This window comes from Lycorma delicatula, chromosome 3 (assembly GCF_047948215.1).
Source record: "Lycorma delicatula isolate Av1 chromosome 3, ASM4794821v1, whole genome shotgun sequence".
NCBI lineage: Eukaryota > Metazoa > Arthropoda > Insecta > Hemiptera > Fulgoridae > Lycorma > Lycorma delicatula.
Genome location: NC_134457.1, coordinates 93,278,262 through 93,297,601, shown reverse-complemented (window position 1 = coordinate 93,297,601; position 19,340 = coordinate 93,278,262). Strand labels below are relative to the sequence as shown.

Here is a 19,340-nt window from a genome sequence, read left to right as displayed (position 1 = left end):
TGGACTAAAAGCTTTTCCCAAGGTACGATGAAGGAGGGTTTGGGCGGAAGTGACGTGTCGGGGAGACGCTTTCCTTCCTCTTTTACGGCAAACATTTCCACTGACATTTGTTTAAATTTAACAATAATAACCTAAGATAATGCTTTTTCATTAGCAAAACTGCTCTCCACTGCATATTGTTAAGAAAGTAATCTCCTCTGATTTAAAAAGAAGATAACGTAGCGTCGTTTTGTTCGTAAAATGTATTTTAAAATAACATTTTATTAACGTTGTTACGTCAATCTTACCGTATTATTTTATTGAATGTACGTAGATACAGCTAAATTTATAAATGATTTTCATTGTAGAACATGTAGAATACGTTTATTAACTGAAGGGAGAGTGGTTTCATTTGTTTAGTAGGTAGTTTGGCATCTGCGCCAAACTACCATTAGGCGTCGTAAACTCCCCCCTCCTTATAACTAAAATAATAGGAGTATGTTCTCTGCGTACACTGTTCTCCCATCATGCGGTTAGCCTATCATTATTGCTGATAAGCACAAATTAGAAAAAAAAGGCTTCATTACAAACTAAAATAATTTTCATTTTCCCAAACATGTTTCATCTTATTTAAATTGTACTTTATAGAGAACCACCGTAAAATGAGAGCTTTTCAGTAGTACATGCGAACAAAATTGGAATAGAAACAAATCAGTCTTATGTATTAAATAAGTTTAATTAAAAATATCATATTTAAATATATTTATATAAATTATTAATTTTTTTTTGGTGATTACAAATGGAACCCTATAAATGGGTTCCATTTGTAATCATTCTTCCGAAAAAACTTAAATTAGCCAATTAAAAAAAAAAAAAAACTTATTAACAAATATCTAACTACGCCTTTATTTATTTACATATACAAATCATGTATAACATCGTGATAGTACTTTTTTCCCCTACACCCCTGGACCGAATTTGCAGTCAAGCATGACTCAGTCCAGGATTGTGTCCTTACGACTCTAATGGGCCGGCCGGTTCTGGATCTTACATGGGGTTACATGATAGTACCTGGCATGCTACAATTATCCAAATAAAACTTACATAATTTAAGAACAAAAGAGTATTGATTTGTTTAAAATTCATCTTAATGTATCCAAGTCACAATTGATAATTAATTTAATAAATTTGATAGGTTACTCTATGTGGACGACGATGTGCAAACATCACGTTATCCGTGGTTTTATGTGTTTTTGATTATCTTGATGTGATGACGACTTCCGGTGAGTGATTTTTTGATGATGGAGCAGAGTTCAGAAACGCGTTAAAATAAAAAATACCATATAGAAAATTTACATAGATGGATATAATTTATTAAATTAAGTATTGAATTGCTTTCAGTATCTTAGGATAATTTTTTTGACTATTCTTCTTCTTATTTCATACTGACTTTCTTACGATTGTTATTTGACCAACTATCACCGATGTAATTCATATTCTGTTGATGAATACCGCCACCATTGCTCTTTTACTCTTTATACGAATGCGGTTGACCTAGCTTTGTTCTGTATTAAATCTGTCATTATTAATATATGTTGAGAATGCAAAAATAATTTACATTTTATAATTAGTGTAAAAAAAAAAAAAAATTGCAACATTATTCAGTGAAACTGGATTAAATATAGTTTGATTTTGGTGACTTCCGAAAACCGGTTTATTATTAAATACAGCTTTAGCCGTTAGCATTTTGACCTAAAAAATATTTGTGAGTTTAACACATTTAAAGATTCGCCAACTATAGCACGACCTTTTATAAGGGAAAACTGTACATTTTAACAAACGTAATGATGTAGTTGAACTCAGTAACATTTGAAGAAAGGAATGAATTCAATAATTTTCATTAATAAATATTTTTAATATTTTCAACATTTATTCAACAATTAACCGTCGTGCTAGTTAGGCTATATAAAATATTATTAGGCAATGTACATATAATGCGTTATTCCGTGACAGAAAGGAAAAAACAAAAGAGATATCATCAATCTGTTCCTTTACAAAGAACCTTTCCCAGTCTTTCATACAGTTGAAATACACATGAAGAACCTAAGATATAGAAAGCACCAGAGTTACTTTCTTTGAAAGTAATAATGTTCGTTTTTCTTGCTGAACTATATATTAAGCTACGTTTGTTAATTCAGTGAAAATCCGATGATTACTCATTTAATTCCTTATTTCCTCTAGTATACTTGGACAGATGTAAAAAAATTAATTTTCAGAATTTTAATTTTCAATTTTTTTTATATTTGTTGCTGATCAACAAAAAATACACCGATCGTGCGCCAATTGACGACCGTTAAGAGTAATTTATTAAAGCAAACGTTTTTCAGAATTAAAAATTATGCTGATTAGTAGCCGATAAAATTAATTTAATAAAAAATACAATAGTTAAAACACAATATAGGCGAAATTATTAAACATCATACATTTTAACAATGGTTCAGTTCGTTTTACTTTAATTTAGTTTGAACGCTTGTAAGGTTTACCTTTCCTACCGATTATCGACCGTTGGTGAGCCTCAACATTGGTCAAAGTGTTCTCATTTCTTGTTTTCTCTTTACCTTCATTAGACAGCTGTTTTGATTAGTTCATAATCTACTGTAGCACGCCTTCTACGTTTGTCTCTTCGATTTTGATATTTGATCCCACGTATAAAATGCCAAGTATATCTCTAAGAGAATTTAAATCGTCATTGAATAGTCAGAAATCTTTCGCAACTTTTATAATTCTTTAAAAAAATCTGTATCTGTTAATAAATAATATACACGTTTATATTTATTATAAACTTTACATAGATTAATTACATTATAAATATTAATTAATTCAAACAAAAGTCATGATGGAATGTAAGAAAAACCTGCCATATTACTTAAGATAGGTTAAAACTTTGTTCATCTATAATCAAATGAGTTTAAAAAATGTGCTTCTCTGAATTTTTCTTTTTTTGATGGCTAAATTAATAATGGCACTGTGATTTGATCATCCTACCTTTTTTCTTTCGCTATGTTCAGATAGTAGGAAAAATTTAGTCAGTAGATGATGTAACTCGATGAAATTTAACTCTGTAATTATTAAAATTTATTTACTATCTCACAACGGTGTAAATTTCATACTGAAAACATCGAATAAAGACAAAAATTTCAACTTCAACTGAACACATGAGTAGAATAATGTAATTTAATCTGTTGCTTATTGCTTTACTTTTATGTGAGTTAGTTTGTGATGGTCACCATTAGCCATTCTACATTATTTCTCATATACTATCTTAATGAAATTGAAGGTTGTTCGCCGTGACCGTGTATTAAAACAGTTGTAAGTAGGTTGTGAAAGAGTGTACTTTTTAACAACTAAATACTATAATTTTTTTATACGAAAATTATAAATTTGAATTTTTAAAGATTTTATATGAACAAATATTATTTTCAGTATACTGAAAAAATACAGGAATTTTGATCTGGTACACAGTTGTTTAGTGAAAAAAATAAACCTAAATATATTTACCATTTGAAAAACATTTAATAATAATTTAGGTGAAATTAGGTGGAAACTTTATACTATTTTGACAGAATACATTAGTGTTGAATGCTGAACGAAGTAGAATTGCTTTTAACTGATATATTTCGTGACTAAATTATTCGATTTACAAATAATTGTACAATTTATTTGTTTGAGTTATAAGCGAATGATTTTCCATTCTTATGTAGATATTTTCAAAGTCGTCGTTTTACTGGAGATGCGGGACGTAGCTCATTACTTGTTATCAGTAGAGAAAAATGGATTATAGAAACAAAATAGGAGAAGAATAGGACGGTGCTCCTGTTTAGATAAAAATAAAAAAAAATATGTAGGGTAAGTTATGTAAAGATGAACTAAAATTGACTGAAACCAAATCATCCGGTATACGGTGTTTGATTGGACGATAGAGGTGGGGGGGAGTCATCGAAAACAGTATTATGATAGGGGGAGAAGTAGTAGGCGCTAACGAGATGAGCTGCCTTCAACCCTGGTGAAGTGGGTATGATTAATGGGGCCGTGTCATTTCTGTGCTTCAGCCAATCCATGCTTTAACAACTCTCACATCGATCCCAAAACAATGATTGATAGTTTTCTCTATCTCAAGTTTCCACTTCATTGCATTTCGATTGACTCATTTGTTTTAAAGTTATTTTGAGCGATCAAAAATTTCTAATTTATACTGAAGTACAATTTACTACTATCTAAATATCATATTTTATTATTTTGATTTAAGTATAACGATTTCAAATCAAAAGTTATGATTCTGAACCAATAATTAAATGTACTTTCGTAATAATCAAACATTTACTGGAATTAAGATTAACTTATGAGGTAATCTTGTAATAGCCTCGTACTAATATTTTTCATCTATACACATCTTCATTTAATGTTAAATAAAGAAAGACTACTTTTTACCTTTTTTCAAATGAAATAGTTTAGATGGATGGTAAAGTGATTAATTATTTTACACCACCACACATAACTCTGTTTCACTTATTTAGGCTTGCATTCATACAAAATTCCATGTGATGGCATAGTATTATCTCAAAGTATTCTGGATTTAGGTTTTATTTTATACTTTTGGAAAAACTATTAGTCATCATGTTTATGTCACAGTTAAGACCAGATTCTTAAATTGAGATTTTTAAGTGAAAAATATTATAAATAAGTAGCGATTATTAATACTGAAAATTTAGTGGTACTGTTGTATTATAAAGTAAGCTCTATTAAAACTTTTTTTTTGTTTGTTTAATGTATAATAAAGACTAAACAGTGTCTTTGTTTTATTTTTTACTAGCAGACCCGGTAATGGGTAATACTTTGCTATTGCTAGATTTGAATATTTATATAGATTAAATACACAATTGAAAGTTTCATAATCATTAACAAAATGAACATTACGGAACTTTCCAAAATTTAACCTTTCCCACTTTCCTCGTTCCCCCTTTCCCCTTTCCCCTTTCCCGTTTTCTTTTTTCTGTTTCCCCTTTCCGTTTCTGTTTCCTTTTCCCGTTTTTCCCTTCTTCCCTTTTCCGATTTTTTCCCTTTCTATCTCTTTCCTCGCGCGTAAATCCGTCCAGTAGTTTTTTAGTCTATAACGGACACACGTATCAGAAACAGTGAAATGGAATCGTAAAATATTTAGTATAGCGTGCGTTGCTTTTAGGTCCAACAGATAGCGCTGTTTTTAAAAAAGAAGCATGATTTTACCTATCACAGTTGTGACATCTTAGGTATATAAATAGTAGGTATATAAAAACGCGCGTATTCGAATGCAACGTTGTTTCAAAATTTCAAAGCAATCTGTGAAGAACTTTCCGAGATTTAAGATTTTGAACAAACGAACATTTACATTGTTTTTTATATAGATTAATTTTTTAGCACGATTTCAAGGAGTTTCTAAAAAACTGAAGTGAATTTTCATATTTAAATAAATGGAATTTGTTATGGTATGTACGTGTACGTCCGAGTATTTTTAATACATTTTGTCAGTGCATATCTGTTGGCTAATCTTTTGGATCAGTTCTATTATTTTTTATTGCAGTATTATTAATATCTTTTATTGCAGTAATATGTTCGGTGTTAAATAAATGTAAAATATTCCTTTGATCAGATTATTTATATCTATTACCCGGCTTAAATATTTTTTAACTGAAAAAAAATATTTTACAAAAATGTTAAGATAATTTCCTACAGATATTAAAAATATGTACAAAAATGTAAATTTCCTCAATTTTACAAAATTTGTAAAATTATTGTTTTTTGAGAAAATCAGTCTAAAAATATGTCAATGAAATAAAACAATATTTTTCAAGACATTTTTTTTAAATCGATTGCGAGTCAAAAATGTTACATTCATAACTGTAACAGTGTGTAAATGTAAATTCTAGTTTTAAAATGTTTTGCCTTAAATGGAGTTTTATCAAATTATTATTTTTTTAAGCAGTTAAACTAGTTTTTTTATGAATAAAATTGCTAGTAATTACTACAATGTCTAGTAAATAGCTTAACGTGTTCCGTGTTGAATAAATTACTACTTTACGGAGGTAGTAACTGCTTGGATATTTTTGGGCGGCTCCTTGTTTTATAATTAGCTGTAACCATGGCGATATTTATGACTGTTTTCTAGTGGAACTTTATCCTAGACAATGAGAAATAGACAAATGGAAAAACTATTGTGACATGAAAATCAAACTGTTAACTTCATAGCCGCAGAGTTTTTACCATAAAACACACGGTATAGCTTGATATTTAAGAAAGAAGATAACATATTTTCGTTTCGTAGGCAATTCTTGGTATCAGAATAGTGGAGGATATTTATGTTCAAAGATTTCCCTCGGCAATTTTAAATAAAAATTGTATAATAAAACTTTTTATGTGACCAATGTCTTAATAATTTGATAAAAAAATAAATAAAAATGTCTTACAGATATTTTTTATGTATTAATTCAGTGTACATTTCCGAAGAAAGATTTTACCTATCATTTAGTATTGTAAATTTTATAAAATATATATTACATCAAACTTTTCGTAAGTATTTATTACGTATTTCATCGTCAGGTTATTATTAATAGAAGGTGTTTTGCAAATTAATACTAAATACCGTTTTGAAAAGTCCTTAATTTTTATTATAAATGTTTCTAGCTAACAGGAAACTCAATTGTATTATAGAAAATAAAATTAACTTATTTCATATTTTATAAATATACAAAATAATATTGTTGTAAAATTCCAATCTTCTTAGTGGATAAGTCGTCAAACAGAAGGTTTAATTTTGCCGGGTTTTTAATCACACATTATAATTTTCATATGTTAAAACAATTTTAGCGCAAAAGCTTTGAACTTATTTGGTTGAAAATTGTTGTTGTTATGTCTGTTAATTACTCTCTAAGTATGAAACTTGATCAGTGTCTCATCTCTATATTTTTTGTGAGCTAATATTTTTTTCTTGATGAATTATTCAACATAGAAGCTTACAGAGAAGCTTGTATCTGGAAATACGGAAATTTAATTTTGTACCACATGATATGCCATGCCTGACCGGAAATCGAACTCAGGATTCCCGAATGAAAAGCCGATACCATACCACTACGCCACGGAAATCGGACAAATATAATATGTTAATATACTCGTACTAGAGAAGTTTGAAGCTTCAACTTGGAAATATGGAAATGGAAATCTAAAAAACTCTATGACTGACCGGGATTAGAACCCGGAACCCGGGTCCTCGAATGAAACGCTGAGACACTACCACTCCACCACGATTTTTATCTTAACAATTATTTTATAAAATCTAGCGCGAAAAATTTACTGCAGGAAACAATAGAAAAAAACTGTTATTTGTATAATATGTGAAAACTCGATCGATTTTTATCACAAACCAGGTTACTTTGTTTCCAAAGCTACTACTTTCATAAATGCTCATTTTGTTTCTACTAGTTTTATGATAGTATCTTTTAAAATATCCTGTGTAATATGTCTGTGTTTACATTTCAAATGTGATGAACCGTTTTTTTACATAACTTTAAGAAGAATTGGAAAAACGTTATATAATGCAATATATAATAACGCAATATATAACATAAGAATTCACAAAGAAATTTAATAAAGATTTTTATGAATATATTCATAAAAATATGAGTGTTTTAGTAGTTAAATGTATAAAATAAAATATTCATTCATATGTCTATTATAAATAATGCTATATTTGTTGAAAAATATATTTCAAATTACTTAATATATTTTGTATTTAGAAGAATTTTGAGGGCCAACTTTATCCAATAATTAATTTACTCTTTACAGTTATTGGGTTGCCACCGGTCTCGTAAGTGATTAAATGTAAATTGGCTCACAACAGATCGGCAGCCATCATACTCTAAAGATGCACTCACTAGCTACGGATTTCTAGCAGCTTCAGAGTGTACATTGCAGAATCAATCCTATATAGAGAATGTAAGATGAGAATTATAGCACAATCTTGACAGTAGGTGCTTCATTCCGACAAACCCACGGAATATCGGATTCAACATGGTAGAAGGTTAACGTTTTTTCTTATTTTATAGATGCTTGTTAACAGCGCAGTTGTTTTCTGCCCCCTATTTGCTATTCATTGTTTTCTCTCCTCCTATAAACCTTCCATGGACAATTTTTTTCCTTCAAAACGAAGCGTGGCCTTCCATTTTTCTTGTTCCCTCCGGAATCCATTTATGCATATTTTTATTTAGCTTCTGAAGGTTCATTTTACGCAGAATATCCTCAATCAACTACCCATCAGTTTTATTCATCTTCTAATCTCTTCATTATTGTTACTGTATGCGTTGCATATCCCCTTGATTCAGAGGGAATCAAATAATTCCTTATTTTCAATTGAAAATCTTGAGTACTTCAATATTCCACACTTAAAACTTTTCTTGGTTTTAATTTAATTGGATTTTTTAAATTCAAATCCCAAGGCTATTATGTAAACGGTTTGGCGGTTCTTTATAAAAAAAAAAAAAAAAAAAAAAAAAAATGGTTCATACAGTCAGCCCTCCAAAAAAAAGTAGAAAAACTAGCGTTTTTCTATAAAAAATTAACTTTCCTTGCTCAAGTCCACTAAGTTTATCATGGTTCCATAAAGCTTGACATTTGCTGGTTGTGTAGGCAAATAAATCTACCAAATGTAGCATTTCTTGGTGATTAATAGTTGTACATAACTCGGCATCACTGCACAAAGCAATTCTTAGTAAATAACTACTAACCTGTGCCTCACATTTAACGTAGACTTGGGAATTATTTTACATGAACCAAACTAAATATTAGCTACAACAAAAATTTACTTACCAAGCTAAGGCTTTTTCAAGACACATCTTTCTCTGAGTATGACCTTGAAAATATCCAATTGAACTTATAATCATTCAACCAGAATTTCCCCCCCCCCCTCAACAAACTTGGAAGTAAAAATTTACGGTAAATACTGAATGTTTTTTTAGAAGAAAATCCAATTCGTTGTTCGTTGTTTATCTTTTTCATTCTTTTGTAGGTGTCTGTTTTTTATATATTATATTTAGTCATTAACTTATTAAGGGAAATTTTTTGTTACAGGTTTCTGGAATTGATGTTACCGATACTAGTGGTTTTCATGATCCCGTTTGGTGAGTGTTTAATATAATTTATCCTCATTAATTTATTTATTTTTCTAAACGAAACAGTTGGATCTCAAGTTTAAAACATGTACTGGCTGATAGGACGTAGATCTTGACTTTCAGTAGAAAGTAAGTTATTGATTTATAAATCAGTTTTGAAGCCTGTTTGGACTTATGGGCTTGAATTGTGGGGTTACGGCATTCAATTCCAGGATTGACATACTTGAACGCTACCAGACAAAAACACTGCGGAAAATGCAAAACATACCCTGATATGTAAGCAATAGCCTCACGTATAATGATCTTAAGTTGCGAACCGTTGGGCAGGAAATCTCTCTGGTCAGCCAACGATATCAGAATCGTTTGGACCCGAATTATTTAGTGGTCAATTTATTGGATAACACGATCTTTTTCAAGGGTACTGAGGAACAATATTCTTAGTTTGCTTTAGCGTTTCAATTAGGTCAGCCGCTCGGTGTGTGACTACTTAATGTTAGTTCAAATAGATCTTATTTATTTATTATTTAATTATCTTGCTGAACAAATCGTAAAGTTGCCGTGTTATATTAAAAAAAAATCCATTTATTATCATGTTTTTTTCTTTATATTAAACAGTTTTGCAATTACCTTTTGTATTTAAATTCTTTTTGAATTTTGTATTTAAATTCTTTTTTAAAATTCTTACCTGTTGAGATAATTAGGTTTTTAATACTCATTAGTAAGGTAGAATGTAATAGCTGCAGTTTGTTTTAAATTTTTTTTCAACAAATATTTTATAAGCATTTCTAATTGAACTTTATTAAGCGGGCAGAGATTTTTCTGTTTATTATATTCATGCTTATGTAGACAAAATGTATTATAAAATAGAATTTATTGTGGTTATAAAGGAAACACTTTTGCCGGAAAATATAATTAAATGTTTACACGTTAATAAAATTAGCGACTACAGAAACTTTATTATAAAACATTTATTAATAATTATATTTAATTTGTAATAACTTAATTTTCAAAATTTTATAATATTCCTCGTTTTATATAAAAAGAAAAAGGAAATAAATTTTATAAAATTTCTTTGTAAATCATTGTACATAACAATTTTCTTTATTCTGTCGTATGCAGAGTTTATAAGAGAATGTCGCTACATCGAATTTTTTGCATGAATGACCATGCATTCGTGCGCTTTGTAGGGCATATAAAATGACATGCCGCACCATGCGTAGGCTACTACAACTAAGTTGTAATGCTATTCTAACTTCACAGGAAATACTATATTAAAATTTCTCTTTTAGATTTTATTTTTAGTATTTCTAATTTCACCACATAATGTTTAAAAAAAAACCGAATTTTAGTATTAACTAAAAGAGAATATTTTTTTACATACATATAAATATATATATATATATATATATATATATATATATATGAAATAAAATCGTTCAAAGATGATTTATTTTCATTAAGCTAAGAAACAAGAATTGTAATACTAATTAACATGCCCGCGGTTACACGTTTGTAAGTAGTTTTTTTTAGCAATCCTTTTTATATTATGTTATTTAAACAAAAATAGAGTGGAAAAAACTTATACCAAATTTCCTACATTGTACTGGTTTTATTAGGTATTGTATCGTAAGCACTGGCGTTTATTAAAACTGTATAACCTATAGTTAAAATTTACGATGTTAATTTGTACTTCAATATAATTATATTTTCTACCATTTTTTACGTCGTTTTTAAATTTGAAAATTATAAAATAAATTTTTCTTTGTCATTTTATTACACGTCAAATTTTTAAACGCCCTTGAGGTCATTACTAGACGACTTTTCCGTCTATTTCTTTCTGTTACTATATGTCCCTAATCCCAACGGAAATTAATGCATGGAAATTTACACAAAATAAGCATAAGAACACTCATATATAAACAAATAACTTCAGTAACATATACGTTTGCAAAAAAAGAAAAAACAAATTGCTGAATATTATTATTTATCTGTCAGATATCTCTCAGATTGTAATCCATCCTTTATTATTTTTTTTTACCCTTCGGGACCATCGTTAGGTATTGCTTCAGAGGATGATGAATGACAAGTAGCGTGTGAAAATGCCTGACCGGCTTCGAACCCGGGACCTGGGTATGAAAGGCCGAGACGCTACCACTTGCACCACAGAGGCCGGCTATCCATCCTTTACCAAAACCAACCTTCACAATGTATAATAAGAATTAAAAATCATAATCTTAATTATATAATCGTAATTTAAATAAAATTTTTACATCTGTTTTATTAAGCATCATTAAACAGAAATAGCAAAAATTAACTAATGAAGAGTCAAACTTCTGTTTAATAAAGTTTCCTGAATTTATCCATTTAATGAAGTTTTTGGGTATCTCTTTTCTTTGGTACCTGCTTTTAAAATTTACTAAAAAATAGTGAATCTTTGCTTCTCTTTTAAAAAAAAACTTGTCCTAGATTTTTATTAGATAAATCAAAGTATTATTCTAAGAAGGGAAATTGTTAATATTTTTATCAATTAACAACTGCCCATGACTATCCTTGTATTTGTCAGGAAACTTGAATTATAAATAATTCACATATTTTCCGTCAGAGACAACGTCATTACTGCATTCTAAAATAAATGATGGAAAGACTTCAAAAAATTAAAAAAAAAAATTGAAAACTCAATACCCTCGCAGAATTTTAATCAAAATTAATCTCAATTTAATTGATAACAAAACAAGTTTTTCTTTAAAAGAGCGAATAAAAGACGTAAACTGACAAGTTTTCGTAATCTTCTTAAAAAGATAGTTTTAAAACATCTTCCACTAATACTATATTGAATATTCCAGATCTTAAAAAAAATTTCTAAACATTATTCAACAAACTGACCCATGGAAGTTGATAATTAAACTTCGTTTGCAGAATATCGTAAGGACCTGAAAGTGTTTTTAATTTAGCAGTAAACTTAAAAAAGTAACAAAGTTTTTGAACTTCAGAAAACGGTAGCACAGTTAAAAGAAGTGCAAACAAAAAAGTACTATAAACATTTATGATAATTTATCAAAAGATTGATTTTTTGCATAAATAAACGGAAATATTTTTGGAAAAACTAGAATAAAGAAAAATAAGTGTAAATTTATTTTTGTAGTAATGGATTTATAATAATGTTTAAATACTATAACATAATACTTCCTTTTTATATTTTCATTCGTAATAGAATGAGTAAATATACTGAAGGAATAAATCCATTAATGTATCTGTGTTAATTTTTTTTTTCAACACAAAAATAAGGAAACATTTTCTACAATAACAAAGACATTCAAAATGTTAATGTATATACTATTTTTTATGTCATTATTTTAAATTTATTAATATTTTTCTATGTGAGAAGCTTCTGTGGAACATTTTTTTTTAGAATCCGCAAAAACGATGTTCTTCAATTACCAGTATATTAATCATATTAGTTTGCAAAACATCCATGTTTTACTTTCACGGCTACAGCTGTTTTGCTGCTGCTTCAAAGAGCAACAGGAGCAGAAAATACTGCGAATATCCGTATTTTATTTTTGTAATAAATTATAATTTTTTTTAGCCTTGTTGAACGTCATTTCACCTAATTGAGCTAACTTATTGAAGTACTTAATTACTCCAATAAATTAACTTGTAAATTCCAAAAAGCAAGGGGCTGAATGGGATCCAAATTTAAAAGTGACACATTTTTAAACTTTAATCTTTAAGATTGAAAGTCCAGTTAGGGTTATGTGGGACCCGGGTCTAGTGGTTAACTCATCATCGCAAATCAGCTGATTTTGAAGTCGAGAGTTCTAAGGTTCAAATCCTAGTACAGGCAATTACTTTTATACGGATTTGAATACTCCAACATGGATACCGGTGTTCTTTCGTGGTTGGGTTTTAATTAACCTCATATCTCAGGAACGGTCAACCTGTGACTGTACCAGACTACATTTCATTTATATTCATACATATTATCCTCATTCCTCCTCTGAAATAATATCTTACGGTGGTTACGGAGGCTAAACAGAAACCAGAGAGAGGGTCATAAGGTACCCGACTCGCAAATTTCAGAAATTTTTTATTTTTTTAAATTTTTCATTCTTTCTTTTTGAAGTTGTGGTTCATATTAAAGTAATAAGAGGTAGCTGTTCAGCAAGACGGTCAAATGGGACCCAAATGTTTTTTTTACTAAGAATTTTTATTTTTTCTTAATTATATTTTACTTCCTTCTATGAAGTAAAGGAAGTATTGCAGTAGCAAAAAATTCGGGTTTTCAGATTTCAACGGAATTATCCATTTTGATCATCCCTGAATCCATTTTGACTAATTTCGGTGTGTACGTAAGTATCTCGCATAACTCAAAAACGATTAGCGGTAATATGTTGAAATTTTGGATTTAGGACTGTCGTAACATCAAGTTGTGCACCTCCACTTTTGATTGCTATCGACTGAACCAAAGGTGTCCAAAAAAAACCCATAAAATTTGGATTTTGGACTTTTTCTTAACTGCAGTAATAAGCCCTCATTGAGAGCTTTTCAACTATATATTATAAGTGGTACTTATTTTCATTATTCCCAGAGTTAAAATAAAATGCCAAATAAAATGTTTATTAATGAAATATTTGGATCTTACAAGGGAAATGCACATAGGTTCGAACTTGACTTCATTTTCTTCTTTCTTTTTTTTTAAATTTAAATATGTTGATTTATTAATAATTAGTATCTTTTATTGTAAAAAAAATTAACAAAAAATAAAATTCAATAATAACAATAAAAAAAAAATATGAAAAAAATCGGAAGTTATTAGTGAAATAAAATTTTATGTAATTTTAAAAATGTGTATGTATAATTTAATAGGCGTACAAGGAAATAAGATCTATCAACAGAAAATTCAAGAAAGTTATGCAACCCTTAATAAAAATACTTTAAATTAAACACAAGGGTAATTAATATAATTTCATATACGTACAACCGACTGTACCAATAAATTTTTATTTTTTTGGTAATTTTAACTATTTATTTTCTTCGTATTTTTAAATTATTTTTCGTTGCTCAGATTTTTCCTATTCTAACTGTCCATATTAATAATTTGGCGAAAAAGGAGTAAAGCGGTAATTGTAAATGTAATAAAGTAAAAGTACCCGTAAAGTAAAATAATTAATCTATAAATTTTAGAATGCAAGAGTCTTTTTATGTGCAACGAATAACCACATTACGAGAAATAAAATTGCTATGTATCTCACATCCATCATTATCCCATATAGTCATGTTAAGCAATTTGAAGTGCAAATAAAATCAAAACAATAAAATTCTTAAGGTTTCAGCGAGAGTTTTTATTCAATTGAAAACATCAAAAATCGAAAATCAAAATTCAACCATTTATTTATTTATAGTTCTTCAAAAAAACATTGTCTGAATAAAAAAAGTACAGGTATGAATGAAAGGCGAGGTAATAATTGTTATATATTTTTCCCACTTCATTTTCTTAAACACAAAAATATACACCGTTAAACATTTTCTTCTTGCTCTACTAATTTTGTAACTAAATGATAGAACCTTTTTAATATAAAAAAATATGAAATAATCGAGAAATAATTGGAGGAAAACAATTATTTTATATACTTTTAAATACGAGTATACTTAATAACACAAATCATATATATAAATATACAAATAAATATTCTTTATAGGTACATTTTTTTAAATTATCACGACCCCAGCGCCACCGAATAGATCTAATTGTAGAATAAAAATTTTACCAATTTATTTCTGTTTTATTTCTTTTTTTTATAAAACTAGTATAATCTCTTGTAAACTAATACTTTTATTTTTTTTTAATGACGTGATGGGACCTAAAAAATTGTTTCATCTTTAGTACTTTAATTTACATAAGAGTATTTACTATTAAAACAAGCTGTATTTTATTTTCTTTTAAATTTTATTATTTCATTATCAAGTTTTAGTACACTACCTAAATATTATCAAATACTGCTACCTAGCCGCGCGACTCGTAAACGGGTTAGGAGAAAAAAAAAATCAGGTTTAGAACAAAAATTTCACATTTTCAAATTTAAAAACATGAAATTACGAAGGTTATCACTTATTTATCGGAAAACTTCATTAAGAACATCTCCATTTCTGCGATGATATTTAGCTTTATTTCATTAAAATTATTTTTTTTTTATATTTTAAACAATTTTTTATATTTTGCAATGTCGATTTGCGAGTTTGTCAGAGTAAATAAGTTCGGTGTGGACAAACTCTCGCCGGCATCATTCTACCGAACGACTTGATCATTTCAAAAACACTCGAGCTTTGAGTACGGAGAAAGCAACCTTCTGGACACCAATTTTTTACTTAGTCTTTCTTCAGACTAGATTCAGGCTGCCAACTTGATTCAGGCTGCAAACAGTAAATCTATATTACATTTGAACCACACAAGGCATTTTACAACACAAATATAAAAATTCTAAACCAAGCAGGATTTAAGTAAAACTTATCTTACAGTAAAAGGCTTCTAATTAAAAATCCAAATAAAATACCTGGCTAAAAAAAATATCTGTCTGGTATTCAGTCATGTAACAGCCGCCAAAGTCTAAGAAAATTTATTACTTTTTCTATTAGACGTAATAAGTTTAGGAATCATTCAAAAACACTAATCTATATTTTTTATTAAGTCCAACATTTAATTCATACGACAGTCAGTGAGAGACTGTTAAACATTTACTTCGGAAATGCATGATGTACCAAAATCAAAGAAACATAATTTATGAATTATATTTTCTCCTGTACAGACGTTCTGCTTTAAGCTAACTTATAAACGTTTTTGATGATTCAGTAATAAAAGAATATGAGTTTCCATGAAGGCTGAAGGACTTGACCTGCGTTTTTTAATGCAAAGTTTTACTGTTACTCGAAATTTCATCCTTTATGCACAATGTAAAATTATCTTTAATTAAAAAAAATCGTCTTTTAAATTTTTATAATTTATTAAAACTAAAATTCGCAGTATCCTATTAGCATCGTTATTCAACTATAGTGGATTTATTTTTTTAAGTGATCGATTGAAAATAAATATTTGATACATTAAAATGAAGTAATTTTCAACTAAATTATTAAATTTTTCGTTATTAATCATTATATTTTTTTGTAATTAAAATTTTTAATTTTTATATTGAAGTTTAGTTCAAAACTGTGTTTTGTTTGGTAAAAGGGGTTAACAATTAATCTACCTTCAGATAAGTTGACAGTTCGAGGACTGGTCGGACCAGTTATACTTTAATGCTATCCGTTCTTAACGCTATATACGGCTATCATTCTACTATTAGTTCTAAACTCATCCCGGTCTGCCAATTCAGTGATGTTTAGATACGTTGCCTATGAAAGCTATTCGCTTTTAAGTTGCCGCTTTTAAGTCCCTATTCAACAAAAATTGCATTTGATATCAAGACTTCCAAAATATATCATGAATAAATAAATCGATTAAGTTTTATACTTTCCATCAAATTAGAGTCAAAATTTAAAGGTATGATTTTTAATTGTTATAGTGTTTTTTTAGGTTATACAAATTATAATAAATTATATAAACTAGATAAATTAATCGATTACAAGAAAATACGATTATTGAACGTGATTTATACCAAAATATTTTAGGAAAAAACTGGAAAAACGTTTTATTAAATTTAACACAACATTTTGAAAACGTTATTTAAATTGCACGAATTTGAAGCGGCTGATAAATTACTCGTAATTAAACAACGGCGCAAGCAATTTTTGCGTGTCGTTTCTGCAGTGGAGGTAAAGCATTCCATTATTATTGCAGATTATATAAGTTTAATTTTTTGTAAAGAAGTAACCAACTACTATAACTTAACTTTTAATAAAAGTTTTCTTCAGAATATTGTCTGTTAAAAAGTGCTTATTACGAGTAAGAAAGAATAATTTACTTTCTTTGAGTTTAAGATAAAACGAAGAAGAAATATAATTTAAATTAATGAATGAATTAATATTAGTTTGAAAGCGTTCTATTCGACATACGCTTTATATTTTTTCATAGGAATATACACAAATTATGAATAAAAATAGAGGTTGCCTGGATTTGAATAATATACGCTCAAACTTTCTTTTCAAACATGCAGTCCATTAATACATATGTTATAATTCACGTAGGTATCTTATGAATTATTTATTTATTTTTAAAAAAATATTTTTTTCTTCTTTTTTTAAATTTATTATTATTTTATTAATGCATACTCAAACAGGTATTTAAATTATGTAAAGACCCCACCATATTGGTTACTCTTGTGTTTTTTAATAAAAAGTTTACCCTTTTTTGTTACAGAATATGCTTTTTTGTTATTTTTCTCGCTTTTTTTAAATAATTTATAGCAGTTTTACTTTGATGTTATCGAATCAATACATTCTGTGGTACTGCTAATAATATAAATTAACATAAAAAAAGTTGTTGAAAGTTAAATTCTAAAAGCCAAAGCTAATTCTAAAGCTAAAGCTCTAAACTTGTTGAAAGCCCCTCCCCCCTTTTCAAATATAAATAACATGGAAAAAATATATTAGGATTTATTTGTTCAAGTATGTAATTGTTTTAATTATGCAGTTTAAGAGTATGAATACAACTTATTGCAACTTAAATAATAATTAATTGAAGATACGTAATAAAGTATCTTGCATGATAACTTCGTAATCGTTTGAGCGATTAAGATTAATCTTTTTTTATAATTATTGTAAAGTATGCTGAAAAAGTTTTAGTGGTCCCACTTGTTCGCCAGAGCTTCTGTCACGTTCATTAATACTGTTTTAAGTAATATAAGGTATGATCAAAAAATAATTAGATTTTTTTATTTCTGTGTGCTAACCATTCGGCTGAGGTCGTCTTTTTCCTTCACGATTGCAGCAGAGTCTATCTAATATATATCAGTATTATCGATCAAATAAAACACGTAGTTCAATTTTATTAGCCTAATAATTAGACTATTTTATTACAAATGGCGATTTATTTTGTTTCAAAAGCAAGGGTTTATGAATGTTATAAATATTTCAATAAGACAATGAAGACGTTAAAGATAAAATAAGGGTTTAACCTAAAAAATCAACAATCAATGAAAATTACGATAAAATTAAAAACATTTTGATCATTAATGATCGAATACTATTATAAAAGTTTCTGAGGTGAGAATCTCTTAAGACCAACATGAATCAATTTTGACTGATATTATGGGTATGAAACGAGTAGCAACGAATTTGGTTCTAAGATGAATTTTCAATAAAAACAACGAATAATTGTTATCTAAGTGATGACTGATCATTCAAGATCACAGTTTTTACATTGAAACGAAGGTCAACCGTCCCGATGTAAGGTTCCTGATGAACCAAGGCCAAAAAAGGTAAGTCAAATGTTAAGGTTCTCCTTAATGGGTTTTTCGATTACAATGGCGTCGATCGTTACGAATTCGTACTTTTTTTTTCCCCCTACTCTCCCCGACCGGATATCCATTTAAGTATACTCAGTCGGGGAGAGTGTCCTTTTACTCTAAGGGAGCGTCCCCCGCCCACCGGTTGTACACCCGGCACGACAGGTTAGCTACCCCGGTCTCGGATCTTTAATTTTATTTTATTCGCCTGCTTCTAATCCTCTGCCTCGGAGACGGGTATGGCTACGCCACCCCCCATCCCCTCAGCAGGGAACCCGGTCTCGGTCATTATGCCTTTGCCTCTAATCAGCGGCACCGACCCCACTAAGGGCCGAGGCACCCGCAGGAGCGGCACCGCCAACCGGGACTCGGTCTTTTATTTGTCCCACACTCCCCAGGAGTTCCCCCTTCTCAGGAACCCGCACACCACGGCGTACGGGCCCTCCACGGAGGGACTGTCCTCCCTACCCTAATTTCACAAACCCCTTCTTCTGTCCTCTTCTTCCTTGGTGCGTAAGATTTCCCCGGCAAACCTACAGAACCAATCCCAGTTATCGTCACTATAGACCATCCAATTTAAGAGGTTTTCAGGTGTAAGTCCGTTGTCGGAAATTTCTCTTCTATTTGGAGCCCATCATGGGCATACAAACACAGTGTGTTCTGCATCATCAGTCTCTGGGCAGTACACACATTGTGGGGTAGGTCTTTTTCCAATTCTAAACAAGTA

At 29.2% G+C, this 19,340-nt stretch overlaps 1 long non-coding RNA gene across 1 annotated transcript in view; it reads left to right on the top strand.

The window, feature by feature from the left end:
* Positions 1 to 9,188, top strand: part of LOC142320944 (uncharacterized) — a 199,196-nt gene extending 190,008 nt beyond the window's left edge. Inside the window, exon 3 of the long non-coding RNA XR_012755522.1 lies at positions 9,136 to 9,188. This is a non-coding gene — a long non-coding RNA (uncharacterized LOC142320944). The remainder of the gene's footprint in view (positions 1 to 9,135) is intronic.
* Positions 9,189 to 19,340: the final 10,152 nt, after the last annotated feature.